Here is a 19,983-nt window from a genome sequence, read left to right as displayed (position 1 = left end):
CTTTTCTTCCTCTAAGCCTCTGCATTCTTTTCTTCCACTACTTGATGAGACCTGGAACTGATGTATTTAGAACAAGGACTTTCACAAATAAGCTCCAAATCAGTGCAGTGTATCTTTCCTCCAAATCCTTCCAGGATTCACTACGTCTCTAAGGAGAGAGACATGGGAGGGGAAAGCCAGAGCAGGAAGACCACGACAGGGCCAGACTTCCTGTCCCCCTGTCTCTGGGGAACAGGGACCTCCCTCAGCCTGGGCATGGAAGAGTGGGGTTCACACAGGGCACTTGGCAGCCTCTGTGACCAGTTGGGCTGCCCCACCTACTCTAAGAGCTGAGGCAGGGGTGGGTGGGAGAGGGTGGTCGGTTTATAGAGGGTTCTATAACCTAGAATCATTAATGGGAGGAGACCTAGACACTCAGTTCTCTTTCTCCCAGTTTTCAACCTCCGCATTTGTCAAAATTAAAGTGACCCAAGTTTACAAACATAGAGGATTCTGTATTGGTCAGGAGCACAGATTCTAGAGACAGCCCACCTGGGCACATGTCCCATCTGGTCTTGCCAGGTCTTTGACCCTGGACAGCTTACTTCATTTCTGCAAACCTCCATTTTAGCGTGTGTGTGTGTGTATGTGTGAGCTCTTTTTTTTTTTTTTTTTAATTTTAATTTTTCTGTTGAGGTAATATTTATTTAGGAGCTTCCCAGGTGGCTCAGCAGTAAAGAATCTGCCTGCCAATGCAGGAGACACAGGAGATGTGGGTTCAGTCCATGGGTCAAGAAGATCCTCTGGAGGAGGAAATGACAACCCACTCCAGTATTCTTGCCTGGAGAATCCCATGGACAGAGGAGCCTGGCAGGTACAGTCCATGGGATTGCAAAGAGTCGGACACGACTTAGTAACTGCACAACAACAAGTATTCCATTGTACATATACCACATTTTCTTTATCCATTCATCCACTGATCAGCACTCAGGCTGTCTCCGTATCTTGGCTATTGTAAATAATGTCAGGGTGAATATGGAGGTGTAGATATCTTTTGGGATTCATGTTTATTTTCATCCATACCCCCATCTTCACAACTGCAAATGGGATTAATAAAAGTGCCTGCATCTTCCTAAAAATTAATTGAGATAATCTACGTAAGGCTTTTATGTATTAAACCCTAAATATCAGTCATTATTAATGTTAATGGACTACACCAGGCAGTATATGCTCCTGAATGGTTTTACGTAAGGAAAGAATGCAGGTTTATACGACTAAGTATGAGCTGATTGGAAAAAGAGAATTGGGAGATTGAGGAGTTCACTGCGCACTGTGCTATCTGGTGAATGGGGGCCTGATGCCACCAGCCAACAGTTTCATTCCGACCTTTTTGACTCCTGCCTCCCCTCTGCTTCAATCCGTCCCAATCAACCGTGCATTCATGCTAAGTCACTTCAGTTAGGGGCGACTCTTTGTGACCCCATGGACAGTAGCCCACCAGACTCCTCTGTCCATGGGGATTCTCCAGACAAGAATACTGGAGTGGGTTGCTATGCCCTCCTCCAGGGGATCTTCCCAACTCAGGGATCTGGCCCATGTCCCTTAAGTCTTCTGCATTGGCAGATGGTTCTTTACCACTAGAGCCACTTCAGTTCAGTCACTCAGTCGTATCCGACTTTTGCAACCCTACGGACTGCAGGCTTCCCTGTCCGTCAACAATTCCCAGAGCTTGCTTAAATTCACGTCCAGCAAGTCAGTGATACCATCCAACCATCTCATCCTCTGTCATCCCCTTCTCCTCCCACCTTCAATCTTTCCCAGCATCAGGGTCTTTTCAAATGAGTCAGTTATTTGCATCAGGTGGCCAAAGGATTGGAATTTCAGCTTCAACATCAGTCCTTCCAATGAATATTCGGGACTGATTTCCTTTCGGATGGACTGGTTGGATCTCCTTGCAGTCCAAGGGACTCTCAAGAGTCTTCTCCAACACCACAATTCAAAAGCATCAATTCTTCAGTGCTCAGCTCTCTTTATGGTCCAACTCTCACATCCACATATGACTACTGAAAAAACCATAGCTTTGATGGGATGGACCTTTGTTGACAAAGTAATGTCTCTGCTTTTCAATATGCTATCTAGGTTGGTCATAGCTTTTCTTCCAAGGAGAAAGCATCTTTTAATTTCATGGCTCAAGTCACCATCTGCAGTGATTTTGGAGCCCAAGAAAATAGTCTGTCACTGTTTCTATTATTTCCCCATCTATTTGCCATGAAGTGATGGGACTGGATGCCATGACATCACCTTAGCACCACTTAGGAAGCCCTAATCAAAGCCTACAATTTCTGTCTCTCAAGGATGGCCATTTGTTTAAGGCCTAGGCAGCTCACTCACTGTCCATAAAAATCCATGTTTCCCCCTCAGAGTGAGGGGTGAAGCAGCTGGCCCATCAGGTCCACACATCCGGGGACCCTTGAGGTCTGGGTGTGACCACAGGATAGGCTCACGGGAGCAGAATCGGCATTGACTCTGCTGGGCCGGACCTAATAGGAAGTGAGCCTATTCTCCCAGCTCTGCAGGGAGGAGCCACTATATGCCAGGAGCCGGGATCCAAGTAACCAAGGGAAATGGTACAGACTGCGTCTTTGTGTCTCTCTGAAATGTATATGTTGAGGTCCTGGCCCCCCAGGGGATGGTATATTGAGGTAGGGCTTTTGGCAGGTAATGGGGTTCTGATGAGGTTGTGAGGGTGACGCCCTCAGGATGGATGAATGACGTCATAAAAACAGGAAGAAACAGGACAGCTCTCTCTCTACACCCACACGCCCAGGAAAGGCCACATGAACACATGGTAGGAAGGTGATCATCTGCAAACCAGGAACTCATCTGCCCTGGATCTTGCACTTCTCAGCCTCCACAACCATAAGAAACACACATCTTTTTAATAAACCACCCAGTCAATGATATTTTGTAAGAAACGCCTGAGCTGGTTATGACCTTAAGGAAAGTGCCATGAAGATCAGAAACACCACATTGAAACTCCCTGCAGGCAGTCGCTACATTTTCCTTGCTCACTTCTAGCTGATTTTGCGTGGAAAGGAGCCTCAACAACTCCAGAGAGCTGAGCTCAGCCCCAGCTTAGCCCATGGTGGAGAGGCTGCTAGACGTGGAGCCTGTGGATAGAGGCACCCAAGCAGAGGCCAGGGGCTTGGCTTTGGGCCTGACTGGTAGAGGAAGAGGGTCACAGACATCTGAGCCGTGTACAGCTTCACCCTGGCACTTGCAAACAGGCTTTGCAGGTAACTGCTCCTGAGGCAGGCGAGAAAAATAGTGACAGAAGATTCTAGCACCAAACCCAGCGGATATCCTGGAGTGATGCCTTCAGATTTGCTGAAATCCAAAATGTCATACTGTGGTGCTGGAGAAGACTCTTGAGAGTCCCTTGGACTGTAAGGAGATCAAACCAGTCAATCCTAAAGGAGGAAACCTTGAATATTCATTGGAAGGAATGATGCTGAAGCTGAAGCTCCAATATTTTGGCCACCTGATTCGAAGAGCCAACTTTTTGGAAAAGACCCTGACTCTGGGAAAGATTGAAGGCAGGAAGAGAAGGGAACGACAGAGGATGAGATGGCTGGATGACATTACCGACTCAATGGACATGAGTTTGAACAAACTCTGGGAGAGAGTTAAAGAGAAGGAAGCCTGGCATGCTGCAGTTCATTGGGTCGCAAAGGATCAGACATGACTGAGTAACTGAGCAAAAAATGTCATGAGGCCTTAGGCAACGACCTTTCTTAAGCATGGCTGGTGTGGCCTGAACTCCAGAGGGCTCTCCTTAAAGGGTGTACTCTGCAGAAAGCTGCTGGGGACTTTGCAAGCCCTGATGACAACAGAGTCTAGTATTTACTGATACTGGATTTTCTATCAGCTTTGCAAGATCAAAGTTGTACTTAATATTCAAGGTTGGTTTAATTTGATTTTAAACATTAAGCAATGTGACATTTTTCTGTAGACTTGGGTTTGTGAAAGCGCTTTCATATCCACTAAAATTTATTCCTTTTTTTTTTTGGACCAACACCATAGTTTATAGTGTAAGCATAATATACTTCCTAGAGAAGGAAATGGCAACCCACTCCAGTACTCTTGCCTGGAGAATCCCATGGACAGAGGAGCATGGAGGGCTACAGTCCATGGGTGGCAAAGAGACAGACATGACTGAAGTGACTGAGCAAGCATAATATACTTACTAGATGGAAAACCTAAAGGGCATGGAAAAGAAAAACTAGCAGCCCAGTAGACCATTTCTGCCGTGTGATAAAACTTTAGGGTGTCCTCTGGAAGCGTTTTGCTTCCGAAGGAGCTGTGGGAGCACTAATTCCTCAGAAACAGGGATGAAGCAGGAGATGAAAGCTGCAGAGGGACAATGAAGGGATCTGTGCAGAGCTGGGGAACTCTGGTGAGTCACTCTCAGCTTTCCCAGTAGCTGGGGGCGCCCAGGGGTTACAAAATGAATCTAGTCATAAACAGTGAGTGCTGGGTTACAAGAAGGCAGAGATGCTCCCCAACTGAAAGGGATGCCCAGCCTACCAGGAGAGACGGAAAACTCAACAAATTACCTCCATAAATGTACCAGGTGCTATAAAAATAACCATCCAGTTAAACAGGAATCTGTTTCTTATCCACTAGGATTGCTGTAATCAAAAGAACAGAAAGCAGCAAGTGTGGGTGAGGACGTGGAGAGATTGGAACCCTCATGAATTGCTGGTGGGAATGGAAAACAGTGCTGTTTCTATTGAAAGCGGAAAGGAAGTGTCTCAAAAGAAAAAGTGACCCCTCTATGATCCACCAACTTCACCTTTAGGTATACACTGAAAAGAATTGAAAGCAGGGACTCATACAGATATGTGTGCATCCTTGTTCAAACAGTGTTATTCACAATAGCTGGAGGGCGAAAGCAACGCGAGCGTCCGTCAACAGATGAGCAGATAAACCAAATGTGGTCCATAATACAGTGGAGTATCATTCTGCCTTAAAAAGGAAGAAGACCCTGACGCATGCCACACTGTGGGGGAAACTTGAAGCCATTATACTAAGTGAAATACATCACTTACTAAGAGATACGTATAATGTGATCCCTCTCATGTGAGTTTCCTAGAGCAGTCAGATCCACAGAGACAGAAAGCAGAGCGGTAGCTGCCAGGGTCTGGGGAGAGTGGAATGAGGAGTTATTGTTTCACGGGGACAGAGTTTGATTTGAAAAGGGGGAAAAGGTTCTGGAGAGGGATGGCGGTGATGGTTGCACAATGCCACCGAACTGTGCAGGTACCAATAGTTAAAATGATAACTTCATGTTGTGCATATTTCACTACCATTAAATAACTTCAAAAATAATTTTTTAGGGACTTCCCTGGTGGCCCAGTGGTTAAGCCTTCACCTTCCCATGCAGGGGGTATGGGTTCTATCACCAGTTGGGGAAATAAAGATCCCACACACCTGGAGGTCAAAAAACCAGAACATAAAACAGAAGCAATACTGTATCAAATTCAATAAAGACTTTTAAAAAATGGTCCATGTCACACTACACATTTAAAATAATTTTTAATTAAATGGGATTAAGAAAGGAACTAGTCTTCCCTGGTGGCCCAGACAGTGAAGAATCTGCCTTCAGTGCAGTAAACTCAGGTTCGATACCTGGGTTGAGAAGATCCCCTGGAGAAGAAAATGGCAACCCACTCTAGTATTCTTGCCTGAAGAATTCCATGGACAGAGGAGACTGGCGGGCTATATTCCATGGGCTTGCAAAGAGTCAGACATGACTGAGCACACACACACACACACACAAACATAAGAGTAGGTGCCCAATACGCTATTGGACAAGAGCAGAAACGGAGCCAAAGCGAAAACAAACCCAGTTGTGGATGTGACAGGTGATGTAATATTGCATAGGAACTGGAATGTTAGGTCCATGAATCAAGGCAAATTGGAAGTGGTCAAACAGGAGATGGCAAGAGTGAACATCGACATTTTAGGAATCAGTGAACTAAAACAGACTGGAATGGGTGAATTTAACTCAGATGACCATTATATCATATCTACTTGTGTGGGGAAGGATCCCTTAGAAGAAATGGAGTAGCCCTCATAGTCAACAAAAGAGTCCAAAATGCAGTACTTGGATGCAATCTCAAAAATGACAGAATGATCTCTGTTCATTTCCAAGGCAAACCACTGAGTTCAGTTCAGTTCAGTCACTCAGTTGTGACCGACTCTTTGTAATTCCATGGACTGCAGCACACCAGGCCTCCCTGTGTCCATCACCAACTCCCGGAGTTTACTCAAACTCATGTCATCACATTGGTGATGCCATCCAACCATCTCATCCTCTGTCATCCCCTTCTCTTCCAGCCTTCAATCTTTCCCAGCATCAGGGTTTTTCCAGGGAGTCAGTTCATCGCATCAGGTGGCCAAAGTATTAGAGCTTCAGCTTCAGCATCAGTTCTTCCAAAGAATATTCAGGACTGATTTCCTTTAGGATGGTCTGGTTGGATCTCCTTGCAGTCCAAGGGACTCTCAAGAGCCTTCTCCAACACCACAGTTCAAAAGCATCAATTCTTTGAAAAAAAAAAAAAAAGCATCAATTCTTTGGCACTCAGCTTTCTTTATAGTCCAACTCTCATATCCATACATGACTACTGGAAAACCCATAGCTTTGACTAGACAGATCTTTGTTGGCAAAGTAATGTTTCTGCTTTTTAATATACTGTCTAGGTTGGTCATAACTTTTCTTCGAAAGAGTAAGCGTCTTTTAATTTCATGACTGCAGTCACCATGTAAAGTGATTTTTGAGCCCCCCAAAATAAAGTCTGTCACAGTTTCCACTGTTTCCCCATCTATTTCCCATGAAGTGACAGGACCAGATGCCATTATCTTAGTTTTCTGAATGTTGAGCTATAAGAAAACTTTTTCACTCTCTTCTTTCACTTTCTTCAAGAGGTTTTTTAGTTCCTCTTCACTTTCTGCCATAAGGGTGGTGTCATCTGCATATCTAAGGTTATTGATATTTCTTCCAGCAATCTTGATTCCAGCTTGTGCTTCATCCAGCCTGTCATTTCACATGATGTACTCTGCATATAAGTTAAATAAGCAGGGTGACAATATACCATCTTGATGTATTCCTTTCCCAGTTTGGAACCAGTCTGTTGTTCCATGTCCAGTTCTAACTGTTGCTTCTTAACCTGCATACAGATTTCTCAGGAGGCAGGTCAGGTGGTCTGGTATTCCCATCTCTTTCAGAATTTTCCACCGTTTGTTGTGATCCACACAGTCAAAGGCTTTGGCATAGTCAATAAAGCAGAAATAGATGTTTTTCTGGAGCTCTCTTGCTTTTTCAATGATCCAGTGGATGTTGGCAATTTGATCTCTGGTTCCTCTGCCTTTTCTAAATCCAGCTTGAACATCTGGAAGTTCACGGTTCACATACTGTTGAACAATTCAATATCGTAATCCAAGTCTATGCCCCAATCAGTAACGCTGAAGAAGCTGAAGTTGAACGGTTCTATGAAGACCTACAAGACCTTCTAGAACTAACACCCCAAAAAAAGATGTCCTCTTCATTATAGGGGACTGGAATGCAAAAGTAGGAAGTCAAGAGCTACCTGGAGTAACAGGCAAATTTGGCCTTTGAGTACAGAATGAAGCAGGGCAAAGATGAATAGAGTTTTGCCAAGAGAACACACTGGTCATAGCAAACACTCTCTTCCAAAAACACAAGAGAAGACTCTACACATGGACATTACCAGATGGTAATGGTAATGGTAATGGTCAATACTGAAATCAGATTGATTATATTCCTTGCAGTCAAAGATGGAGAAGCTCTATACAGTCATACCAGGAGCTGACTGCAGCTCAGATGATGAACTCCATATTACCAAATTCAGACTTAAATTGCAGAAAGTAGGGAAAACCAGTAGACCATTCAGGTATGACCTAAATCAAATTCCTTATGATTATACAGTGGAAGTGACAAATAGATTCGAGGGATTAGATCTGATAGAGTATCTGAAGAACTATGGACGGAGGTTTGTGACATTGTACAGGAGGCAGTAATCAAGACCATCCCCAAGAAAAAGAAATGCAAAAAGGCAAAATGGTTGTCTGACAAGGCCTTACAAATAGCTGAGAAAAGAAGAGAGGTAAAGGCAAAAGAGAAAGGGAAGGATATACCCATTTGAATGCAGAGTTCCAAAGAATAGCAAGGAGAGATAAGAAAGCCTTCCTCAGCGATCAATGCAAAGAAATAGAGGAAACAATAGAAAGACTAGAGATCTCTTCAAGAAAATGAGAGATACCAAGAGAACATTTCATGCAAAGATGAACACAATAAAGGACAGAAATGATATGGACCTAATAGAAGCAGAAGATATTAAGAAGAAGTGGCAGGAATACACAGAAGAACTATACAAAAAAGATCTTCATGACCAGATAACCACAGTGGTGTGATCACTCACCTAGAGCCAGACATCCTGGAATGTGAAGTCAAGTGTGCCTTAGGAAGTATCACTACGAACAAAGCTAGTGGACGTGATGGAATTCCAGTTGAGCTATTTCAAAACCTAAAAGATGATGCTATGAAATTGCTGCACTTAATAGGCCAGCAAATCTGGAAAACTGGAAAGGTCATAGGACTGGAAAGGTCAGTTTTCATTCCAATCCTAAAGAAAGGCAATGCCAAAGAATGTTCAAACTACCACACAATTGCACTCATCTCACATGCTAGCAAAGTCATGCTCAAAATTCTCCAAGCCAGGCTTCAATAGTATGTGAACTGTGAACTTCCAGATGTTCAAGCTGGATTTAGAAAAGGCAGAGGAACCAGAGATCAAATTGCCAACATCCGCTGGATCATTGAAAAAGCAAGAGAGCTCCAGAAAAACATCTATTTCTGCTTTATTGACTATGCCAAAGCCTTTGACTGTGTGGATCACAACAAACTGTGGAAAATTCTGAAAGAGATGGGAATACCAGACCACCTGACCTGCCTCCTGAGAAATCTGTATGCAGGTTAAGAAGCAACAGTTAGAACTGGACATGGAACAACAGACTGGTTCCAAACTGGGAAAGGAATACATCAAGACAGTATATTGTCACCCTGCATATTTAACTTATATGCAGAGTACATCATGTGAAATGACAGGCTGGATGAAGCACAAGCTGGAATCAAGATTGCTGGAAGAAATATCAATAACCTTAGATATGCAGATTATACCACCTTTATGGCAGAACTGAAGAGCCTCTTGATGAAAATGAAAGAGGAGAGTGAAAAAGCTGGCTTAAAACTCAACATTCACAAAAGTAAGATCATGGCATCTGGTCCCATTACTTCATGGCAAATAGATGGGGAAACAATGGCAACAGTGAGAGACTTTTTGAGGGGCTCCAAAATCACTGCAGATGGTGACTGCAGCCATGAAATTAAAAGACACTTGTTCCTTGGAAGAAAAGCTATGACCAACCTAGAGAGCATATTAAAAAGCAGAGACACTACTCTGCCAACAAAGGTCTGTCTAGTCAAAGCTATGGTTTTTCCAGTAGTCACATATGGATGTGAGAGTTGGACTATAAAGAAAGCTGAGTGTCAAAGAATTGATGCTTTTGAACTGTGGTGTTGGAGAAGACTCTTGAGAGTCCCTTGGACTGCAAGGAGATCCAACCAGTCCATCCTAAAGGAAATCAGTTCTGAATATTCACTGGAAGGACTGATGTTGAAGCTGAAATTCCAATACCTTGGCCACCTGCTGTGAAGAACCGACTCACTGGGAAAGACCCTGATGCTGGGAAAGAGTGAAGGCGGGAGGAGAAGGGGATGACAGAGGATGAGATGTTTGCATGGCACCACCAACTCGATGGACATGAGTTTGAGTAGGCTCTGGGAATTGGTGATGGACAGGGAAGCCCGCGTGCTGCAGTCCATGAGTTCGCAAAGAGCTGGGCATGACTGAGCGACTGAACTGAACTGAAGAGTAGGGCAAGTGGAGAGATTTGAGACTGATGATGATAAAGAGCAGCTGCAGTAGAGATGAGAGACTCGGGACTGGGAAAGCATTTCATGAGGCCAATAGCTTCATCAAGGATGAATCTGTAGCTATCACAAATGGAGGCAGGGTATTCCCTGGTGGTCCCGTGGCTAAAAATTTGCCTGCCAACACAGGGGACACAGGTTCAATCCCTGGTCCGGGAAGATTCCACGTGCCCCAGGGCAACTCGGCCCATGCACCACGACTACTGAGCCTGAGAACCCTAGAGCCTGTGCTCAGCAACAAGAGAAGGCACCGCAATGAGGAGCCATTGCTCCACAGCTAGAGAGTAGCCCTTGCTCGCTGCAACTAGACAGCAACAAAGACCCAGAACAACAATAAGTAAGTAAATAATAATAAAAAGGATGGAGGGAGGGCTCAGCATGGACCTAGTGGGGTGGGGTGTGGGGGCAGGGGGACAGGGAGCTGCCCCAGGTGAAGCCAAGACTGATAAAGGGGAGAGGATGATGGCGCAAGAGAGTCGGTGGCAGGTCCCTCCCAACCTGTGGTTTTCCCTATAGAAGCACTGTGGCAGAAAGGATGTAATAAAACACACCAGTGACAAGCATACGGTAACACTTGTCTGTGTCCCAGCATGCAGCTTCCAAGCACTTTACACCTATGAACTCACTTAATCGTCACAGTAATCCTGTGAAACAAGGGATTATCTTACAACGAGGAAATCGAGGCCCAGAGAAGGCAAGTGACTTTTCCAAGGTCACACAGCTGATGAGTGGCACAGGCTCGTGTGGCCAGACCTGCTCAGCATCCGAGCCCTGCCACTCAGGCGGTGACTGAGCCTTTGTCATTCAAAGAGTCAGCCCTGGAACTGTGGCTCTGGGTCAGCTCAGCACCTGGCTGGCCTGTCCCTGTCTCTGTCTCTGCCTGACCTGTAGGATCCAGGTCATGAAGAGGTGTGACGTCACAGGCATGACAGACCGTGGTGACTCTGCCAAGGGAGTGACCGGGTCCCCATTGCCAAGAGGAGGCAGGACTGTGTGGTGACAGCAGAAACAGAGATCTCTCTGAGCTGTCGGGCAGCTGCAGCCCCAAGGATTCCCAGAAGTGGAGGGGTGGGAGAGCGCCCTAAGGGATCAGCCCTCAGAATCACTAGCTGGGGTTCGGGCATCTAGCTGCACCCTACACACCATGCTCATGGTTCAGAAAGCATAACAGATGCCTGCTGTCTTCCATTTCCCCATTTTTGTAGTTTTTTCCATCATATTTTATCACTCAAACAAAGAATTGATGCTTTCGAACAGTGGTTGCTGGAGAAGACTCTTGAGAGTTCCTTGGACAGCAAGGAGATCAAACCAGTCAATCCTAAAGGAAATCAAGTCTGAATATTCACTGGACAGAGGAGCCTGGTGGGTTTCAGTCCCTGGAGTCGCAGAGTCAGACACAACTGAGCAACTAACACTGAACACCAGTGTGCTTCGGTTAACCCAAGCTCCGAATTTACTCTTCCTCAACCCCCAACCCCACCCTCCCCATACCAGCTTCCCTTTGACCCCACATGTCAGACAGAAGAATGGTGACCAACCATTCGGGCGGCCCGGGGCTCAGAGACCTCCTGGCATCCAGAAATTTTCACACTAAAGTTGTTGTTCACACACACGTACACCAGATGCTGCTCAGGAGCCTGGGGACCCGTGGACAGGCAGGCGGGGACACACCAGCCTGGTGCTGCCCACCCCCTACCCTAGAGGCCCTGCTCCTGCCCCTAAAGAGGGCAGGGTTGTCCCTCAACTATTCTTCCTAAGAGACTCTCTCTAGTCAAAGCTGGGGACAACAGACGGGAAGAGCCGAGGCTTCTCCTGCCCTGGGAGGGGTTCTTGTGTAGGTACCTAGTCCCTTCTGAGGACAGGCTGGGGAGACAATGTGGATACGGGGTGGGGGCTTGGCTTTGGCGATTTCTCGAGATGCTGATGCTCCAGACTGGCTCCCTGGCTTTGGACAAGTCTTGTGTTTCAGATCCTAAAATCTATAACTTAAAACACTCTCTCCCTCAGCGATGCTTTTCACCTGAAAGTTTCTCCCTCATCCTGCTTAGTCTACTCCTAGGAAACTAAATTTGAACCCCCTGTATTTATTTTCATTCACGTGTGTGCGTGCACTCAGTCACTTCAGTCGTGTCCGACTCTTTGTGACCCCATGGACTGTAGCCCGCCAGGTTCCTCTGTCCGTGGGATTCTCTAGGCAGGAACATTGGAGGGGATCGCCATGCCCTCCTCAAGGGGATCTTCCCAGCCCAGGGATCGAACCCATGTCTCTTGAATCTCCTGCATTGCAGGCAGATTCTTTATCTTCCCAGAGCCACCTGCTAAGCCATTTTCATCCACAGGAGAAGGCCAAAGAAAAAGTAGAGACAATTTCAGTACAGCGTGTTTCTCAGCTGACATTCACTTCTCCACCACACCCTGGGAGGGGCTGGGTGATAAGACACCCCTGTTTCACACATAACCCCTCAGGATCAACTGCAGCAGCCCTGACACAGAAAGCAAACGGGGAGTCAGTCAGTCTGGAAAGTCACACTGCCAGAGAACCAGGTAAACATTTCTTGACTTTGGCCTGGAGTTGCCTTCTGGTCCACACCCAGCCCACCCAGACTGACGCCACGCATCCCCTCCCTCCTTGGTGTCCCTGCCCCGTCCTCCCCATCTTTTCCATTGCCACCGCTCCCCAGGATCTGCCTTCAGGCCAGAGGGCACAGCCCACCTCCAGGCAGCTCGGGCCTGGGGGCTTCAGAGTGGAGAATCTACAAGACACACAGGCTTTTCCTGCTGCTGACATAGACTGCTTCTTACAGCACAATTTCAAGATCTGTTTACATGGACAAACCCTCTTCTCTAAATTTTACACAAAGCCTCCCGTCCCCACCCAGAAGAGTAGGGCAGAAGGTGGGACGGGGGTGGGAAGAAGTCCCTAGCACATCTCAGGAGCCCTGGAGGACCCACCCAGGACCAGAGAGGCCAGGGGCCAGGACAGCCCCTCCTCCAGACCCCTCCCCTGCCACGCCATTTGTTTGGCCCCCAGGGGACGACAATGTCAGGCTGCTTGCATCAGGGTCATACCTGAGCTATGAAACAGTTAAGAAATATCTTGCCCCACTGGCTGCGCGCTCATAAAGGGACATCCACCTGTACTTCCGTGTGGCTCCAGAAAGGGCGGCTCTCTCTCTCTCTTGCTTGCTCATGCCCGGCGGGGAGAGAAGGGAGCGGCTGGCAGCACCACCCCCTGCCCGTGCAGGCCGGCCTGGGGAGCGCAGCCCGGCCCCTCCTGCCTCTGCCTTCCAGGCGATGCTCCCGGGGAAGCTGTGGGGAACGTGCCGCCTCGGACGCTGTGCTCTCTTCTTCGGCCTGGCCCTCCTGCTCGACGTCGTGGGCCTGGTCCTTCTGCTCGTGGGCATCTTTGCCTCCCTTGACTTCTGGGACTTCTTGATCTACACGGGGTCCCTGATCCTGGCTTTCAGCCTGCTCTTCTGGATCGCCTGGTACACCCTCAACATGGAGGTGCCTCTTGAGAAACTGGACTTGTAGTCTGGCCCTGGGCAGAGGAGGAGGGACGTGGGCTTCCTGGCAGGTGGAGGAGCGCAGGGCTATGCTGCCCAGCCAGGGACCAGGTGAGTGCCCCTGATCGGCCTGCAGGGCTGGCGGGAGGCTGGACCAAACAGGGGGGAGACTGAAGGGGCAGGTGGCCCGAGGACCACTCCCTGGCTAGGGACTCTGTCCACCTAGGTTCCAGCGGCAGGTGCTTCCCTACCTGGGGACCCCTTTTCCCATGGAAACTGGAAAGGGGGTCTCCACAGACACTATTGCTTCAGATCTACCATAAGGGTCCTGCCGTGAGGAAAAGGAAGTTATCCCTTCAGCTTAGAAAGTGGAGCGAGGAGCCCACCCGGGCTCTCTGTTCAGGAGAATGCTCTCTGGGGAGAACTTTGAGCACTGCAAGAGGATGGAAAGTTCCCTGGTGGCCATTTATGCCCTCACCTTGTGGGCTGCCTGCTGCAGGAGGAAGCGGAGCAGAACCTTCCAGAATGGCCCTTCTCATTTCCTTCCTCCTGCATCTGCCCAGATGGGACATGCAGAAGGGGTCAGGACCTGCCTCCATGTCCCCTCTCAGCACACCTGCCTCCTCTCTCAGTGGTGCCCCTACCCACCACTCCCAGGCAGCCTGCACCCCACCTGCCCACCCCCAGCCAGCCTGAGAGACCAGGAAGCCGGGGGACCATGACTGACCATTTCATCCCAGCTAGGCCAGCTCTGGGTTGACCGTGTGTAACCAGGGAGGCGGATAATTGTAAGGTGTTTCACATGAACATGGAATGCAAAAGACAGAGCTGGTCTGGCCCCCACAACCCTGAACTAGAAGTGGGACTGAAGCTGGGGTCCTGGTCAGTTTGGTCATCATCCCCTCCTCCAGGTGGGCTGGACCCTACCCCCAGGCACAGCTTGGCACTCCCTTTTGATAGCTGCATGGGAAAGCAAAAGTCATCTTCGGGTTGGAAGGAAGCAATAATAACTGTGTCTTTTCTGGGGGGTTCCACCTGACCCTTGGAAGGGGGAGAGGGAAGAGCGGTTTGGAGAGGTTTCAGAAGGGGAGGATGAACTGTCCCCAGCAGGTGAAAGGACAGAGATGAGAAGTCAGAGCACCTGGGCCCTGCTCGCAGCAGTACCACTTGTTTGCTTAGGAGGCATCACGCCTCAGTATTCCCTATTTACAATTCCATCTATAAACGGGATAATGACCTGCCCCTGTTGCAACACAAGGATGCGTCAGGCACTGTGAATGCCTGTGCTGGGATGCTGTGAAGAGTAAAACACACGAGCTCTTTATCCTCAGGGAATTCTCATCAGGTGAGAGAGAGACATGAGTCAGCCCCACCAACGAGGCATCAATACAATAATAGTCTGGTGAAGATTAGGAAGAAAAGGGATATTGCTCCTTGGGAATGTTCAGTAGAGAAACTGACCCAGAAGGTGGAGTCTTACAGAGGGAGGAGGTGGCTTGAGCAAAGATCCTGGGGTAGCAGGAAAGAGAAGACAGCAGAGTAATTGAAGGACAGGCGGCAAGTGCAAGGGAGGTTCAGGGCCCCGTGGCAGGGGAAGGCCAGACCAGGCAGGGCCTAAAATCCTTTTAGTCGTGATTTCAAGAACAAGAAGGAGTCATTAAAGAGATGTAGGAAGGGGTAGGCGCTTGACATAATTTGATCTGTTTCCAAAAGACCACCTTGGCCAAAGGCCCAGATGACAATGATGGTGACCCATGGAAGCCCATCTGGGGAGTTTAGTCGCTTGCCTAAACAAGGGGTCCCCAGTTCAGTCTCCTTGTCCTGCACACCCTCCCTTCATTGAATTGAAAGTAGTTCAATAACCCGGTGATGAAGACCACGGGTCAAGACTCAGACTGTCTAGTTTGAATCCAGTCTTGTTTCTCACTAGCTACAAGACCTGGGGCAAGTTACAGACTAATTATAAACTAGTTATGACTCCATCTGGAAAATGGAGAGGGTGCTAATAATAGCCTCTATTTCAGAGATGATGCTAATGATATCCCCACCCTCATAAGGGTGCTGTAGAGATTAAGTTCACATGTGTAGAGCACCATACAAGTGACAGTTGATGAAACAAGGGGCCTTCAAATAAACCTGTGTGCTGATGTGGGTAGCCAGCCCATTACAGTGGGGTAGGACCTTCCTCGGAGACAGATATCCCTGAAGCCTTCCCGACCAGTTCCTCATGCGGCAGCATATGGTGTTAAGATTCCCCAGTGGATATGAGTGAAGGTTGCCCCAGAACTCCAGACTTCTGTCTGGGCTCAAAGGGACGTCAAAAGTTGTGGGTCCACTTACTGATCACAGTCAAGCAAATATCTCCTTCACTGGTTCAGTCCCCACACTCCGAGTTCTACAGGACCCAAGAGTCAGCTGGCCCTTCCACACAGCTCAGCTTGGACCGTGCATCCCTGATGGTATCTGGGGCCGCCCAGAGTGACAGGTTACAGCCAGGACCCACCGTGCAGGGGCCCCTCACCACCCCCAGGCGACCTCGGGCAAGTCATGCGACGTCCCTCTTGGAGTAGAAGGTTTGGTCCCCAGGAGAGGTTTCAGATTGTTTTCTGCAGAGGCCTCTGGGGGCTGGGGCAGCAGCGGGCAGGCAAAATGCCCACAGCCCATTGTCCCACCACACACACACCAGAGCCGCGGGGTTTCCAGTATGAAGGTTTATACCAGACTTTCACATAAGACTTCATGAATTTGAACCCAAGTTTTGATGCTAAAAGATATTTCTGAAACGCCTCGACCCACCCACTTCCTTTCTGTGACCTGTGTCCCTGAAGTTCTCTCCGACCATATTCACGATTTATGGGCAGTTTATAACTGGCCCAGCCAGTTCCGCAGTCCTTGGAGTGGAGCAAAGGAAAGAGTGAATGCCCCAGAGGCTTGGTGGGGTGATTGTTAGGACACCCCCACCCCACCCACCCGGAGACCAGCAAGCACGTCGCCCCCCAGGCAGCAGTCAGGACAGGGCAGGGCCACCAGGTCTCTAAAACCTCCAAGACATTCCAGGAATTTTGGGATGAGTGGCTCATTTTTAATCCCTCAACTATGTACCAAGCGGTTTTATAATTCAGTCGCTCTATTTTCCAAAGCTTTGCTTGCTCCATGCTCTCCTGGTTGGGCATCTTTTGTAGATAAAGTTCCTGCAAAGGCAGGGGAGGACACATCCTTTCACAAGAAGGGGTGAGTTTACACTCCCTCCAAAATGTACACACACACCCCACACACATGTACTCACATCCCCATCCTCTGCACACTTTCCCAATATACACCCGCCCTGAGTCCCCTCATAAACATGCCCACAGGCACACACACTCTACGTGCACGCCAACCTCTCCCATCACACACACCCAACTCGCACACAATCCATCCCCGATACACTCTCCCCACACACCCACACACACCCACATTCCTCACCTACACCTCCATACACATCAACACCCCATGCACGCACACGTGTCACATGTCCCTCACCCGCTGCACACACACATTCACACACACATAAAAACCTCACAATCACAAGGCTTCCACATCCCATCTGCCCTGTTCACACACAAACAGGCCCTCACACCTGCCGCGCACATGCCAGAAAGACACCCCTACAGCAAGCACTTCCACCCCCAGCAACCAACGCAGAAAAGTGTGGAAAGGCACCCAGCCCTGAGCCCTGGGAAGAGCACTTCTTCCCGCTCACAGGCTCTCCTCTCTGCCTCGGAGGGGCCTGTGAGGCTGCCAGGTTGGCTCGGAGCACAGCCGGCTGGAAAGGCCTGCCTACCTGCGTGGTGCGCGCTCTGGAGCTGCAGGAAGAGCTAAATTTTCTCCAAGTCCTGGAGAAACTGCTAATCTAGGAGAGAGCAAGCAAGTACACAGGGCCTCAAAAATGTACACAGAAGAAGCACAGTCTCACAGGGGCCTGAAAGCTCAAATGAGGAAGAGGGCTGGGGGAGAAGGGGGGGTGACGTGTGGCCTCAGCTTCTGGGTCTCGAACAACAGATAAGAGCGTGCCGGGCAGAGCCGGCACCTGGGAAGGCCCAGAGGGAAAGGAAGGGAAGAATGAGATGGTGGCCCAGAAAGCGTACGCAGATGCTGGGGACTGGGGTTCGGGGTCCTCACTGCTGAACTTGGAGGACGTTGAAAGCCAGATAAGGAACCTGGCACTTGGAAAGCAAGAAGGGACTGTCGATGACTCCGTGGTCTAGAGGGTGACTTGGCTAGGCTCTGATTGAGAAAGAAGTACCTGGTGTCACTTGCAGCAGGGGCTGGGGAGGAGAGTCATGGAGACTGCAGGGGTGGGGTTGGGGGGGCATTTGAAAGCAGGGGCAATAACAAGAAACTGAACCAAAGTGATGGCTTCAGGGAGGAGGGGAGAGGGACAGAGATCATGTGGGTGCACAACAGACGCCCAGGAGACATCCCAGTCTCCCTCAAGGGGGAGGGGGAGTGGTCGTGTCACAGGCTTCAGAAAACACTCCCACTGTGGAATCAGGAGAGGTCAGGGGAAGGCACGGGCTTGCTCAAAATTGGGTGTTTTCCTCTGCATATGCAGAGCTGGGGGTGCAGGGGATACTGATCAGCAGAACTGCCCAACAGGCCTAGAATGTGCAGAATTTACACTCAGAAAGGGGCTCATACATGGAGTTGGAGGCAGGGGCTGAAGACAGGACTGTGGACGGGATTGAAGCAGGTGGGATGGTGGAGGAAAGAAGGTGGGTCAGTATTCACTGGGCTCGTCACTTACTTTCAAGACTTCATTTGATGCTTACAACTCTGTGGGTTTGGGGTTCAGGTCCCCATTTTACAGCTGAGGAAACTGAGTCTCAAGGTAGTTTCAGGACTAGCTCTGAAACTGTCAAGGGCCAGCATTAGAATTCACACCCGAGTCCAGCAGACTCTGAGAACCACGCTTGTTTCACCCTGTCCAGGCTTGAGTTGACAGGTTCAAGTCTCAGACTGATCTATTTCATCTTCATTTATTCAGCCCAGGTGCCATCTGATGGAGAAGTAGCAAACAGACGTCCTGTCTCTGCAGCACCTCCTGTAACAGAACCCACAGGAGCCAGGGGCTTTCAAAACACCCGCCAGGATGTCCAGGGATGGTTATGAGGGCCAGGCTCCATCAAGACACCCGAACCCCTGCCCCTGGCCACTGGCTGACTGCTGCTGGCGCCCCAACTGTCTGTGAGGGTCTGGAGAGCCCCTAACATTCACACAGTGGGGTTTTATGGCAATAACTCCCCTGTGGGCTTGGGCAGTCAATGAGAAGTCCCGTCCTCCAAGGCTCCTCTCATTAAGGTCCCTTAAAAAAAAAGTATTGGAACCAACTATAGAAGTCCAAATGAGATTTCTTCGAGCATGCATCACGTGGAATTACTGCTCCTTCGGCTCTTCAGACAGACTGTGTGAGCCCCTGGATGGTCTACCTCACTCATCCTTCCGTGTCGTCCAGTCAGCACGTGGTGCATATTTCAACTTGCCGGCTGACAAGGCAGATGCAGAGCCAGTGTTGAGGGCAAGGGCCCCCTTCCTTGGCTCTGGACACCGGGAACCACCAATGCTGCCCCCGACTTGCACAGCTGGACCATGGTGGGGTGGGGAGCTCACGTCAAGCTTTTGGTCAAATGAAAGCCTCTGGGGTTTTTCTGACAAGCAAGCTGGGCTCCGCTGCACTGTCCTTGAGTCACTCATTTCTTGATCCTAAGAGCAGTATTCTATTTTTATCTTGATTCAAGTGCATCTAATTCAGTGCAACCCAACTAGAGTACTTGGATCGGGGCGGGGTCGGGGGCAGGGGGGTCAACCTTCACAAGCTCACCATCACTAATTTATATTTTCCATGGTCTAATTTTGTACTTTTTATTTATTTGTCACCCTAACCGTGTATGTGTTTCTTAGAAGCTGCCTCAGATCTTTTTCCGTGTGAGGTAGTTACCTAAATAAAAGAGTCAACTGGCCTTTTGTTTTAACTCGACATTAACTGTTTCTGGGGCTTTCCGGGTGGCTCTAGTGGTAAAGAACCTGCCTGCCAATACAGGCAACATAAGAGACATGGGTTTGATCTCTGGGTAGGGAAGATGCCCTGGAGGAGGCCATGGCAACCCACTCCAAAATTCTTGCCTGGAGAATCCCTCGGACAGGGGAGCCTGGATGGCTACAGTCCATAGGATCGCAGAGTCAGACATGACTGAAGCAACTTAGCATGCACACATACACACACAACCTGTTTCTGAGTCTATGTGGTTCCATAACAATACCCAAACTCCCAGCTTTAGGGCAACTTCTCATTTGTTTCACCTGCCTCTGTGCAAATCCTGGAATCATATGTTCAGCTCAGCAGCTCTTGGGAAGAAACGCACAGAACCAGGTGGATGGAGACAG

The 19,983-nt window shown here is 48.9% G+C and overlaps 1 long non-coding RNA gene across 1 annotated transcript; it reads left to right on the top strand.

Moving 5' to 3' along the window:
• Positions 1-13,200: 13,200 nt before the first annotated feature.
• Positions 13,201-19,559, top strand: LOC113878394. Its single transcript, XR_003506979.1, has 2 exons — positions 13,201-13,671; positions 18,587-19,559. It is a non-coding gene; the product is annotated as an uncharacterized LOC113878394 (long non-coding RNA).
• Positions 19,560-19,983: the final 424 nt, after the last annotated feature.

The sequence above is a fragment of the Bos indicus x Bos taurus genome, chromosome 19 (assembly GCF_003369695.1).
Source record: "Bos indicus x Bos taurus breed Angus x Brahman F1 hybrid chromosome 19, Bos_hybrid_MaternalHap_v2.0, whole genome shotgun sequence".
NCBI lineage: Eukaryota > Metazoa > Chordata > Mammalia > Artiodactyla > Bovidae > Bos > Bos indicus x Bos taurus.
This window is presented reverse-complemented; position numbering and strand designations above follow the sequence as displayed.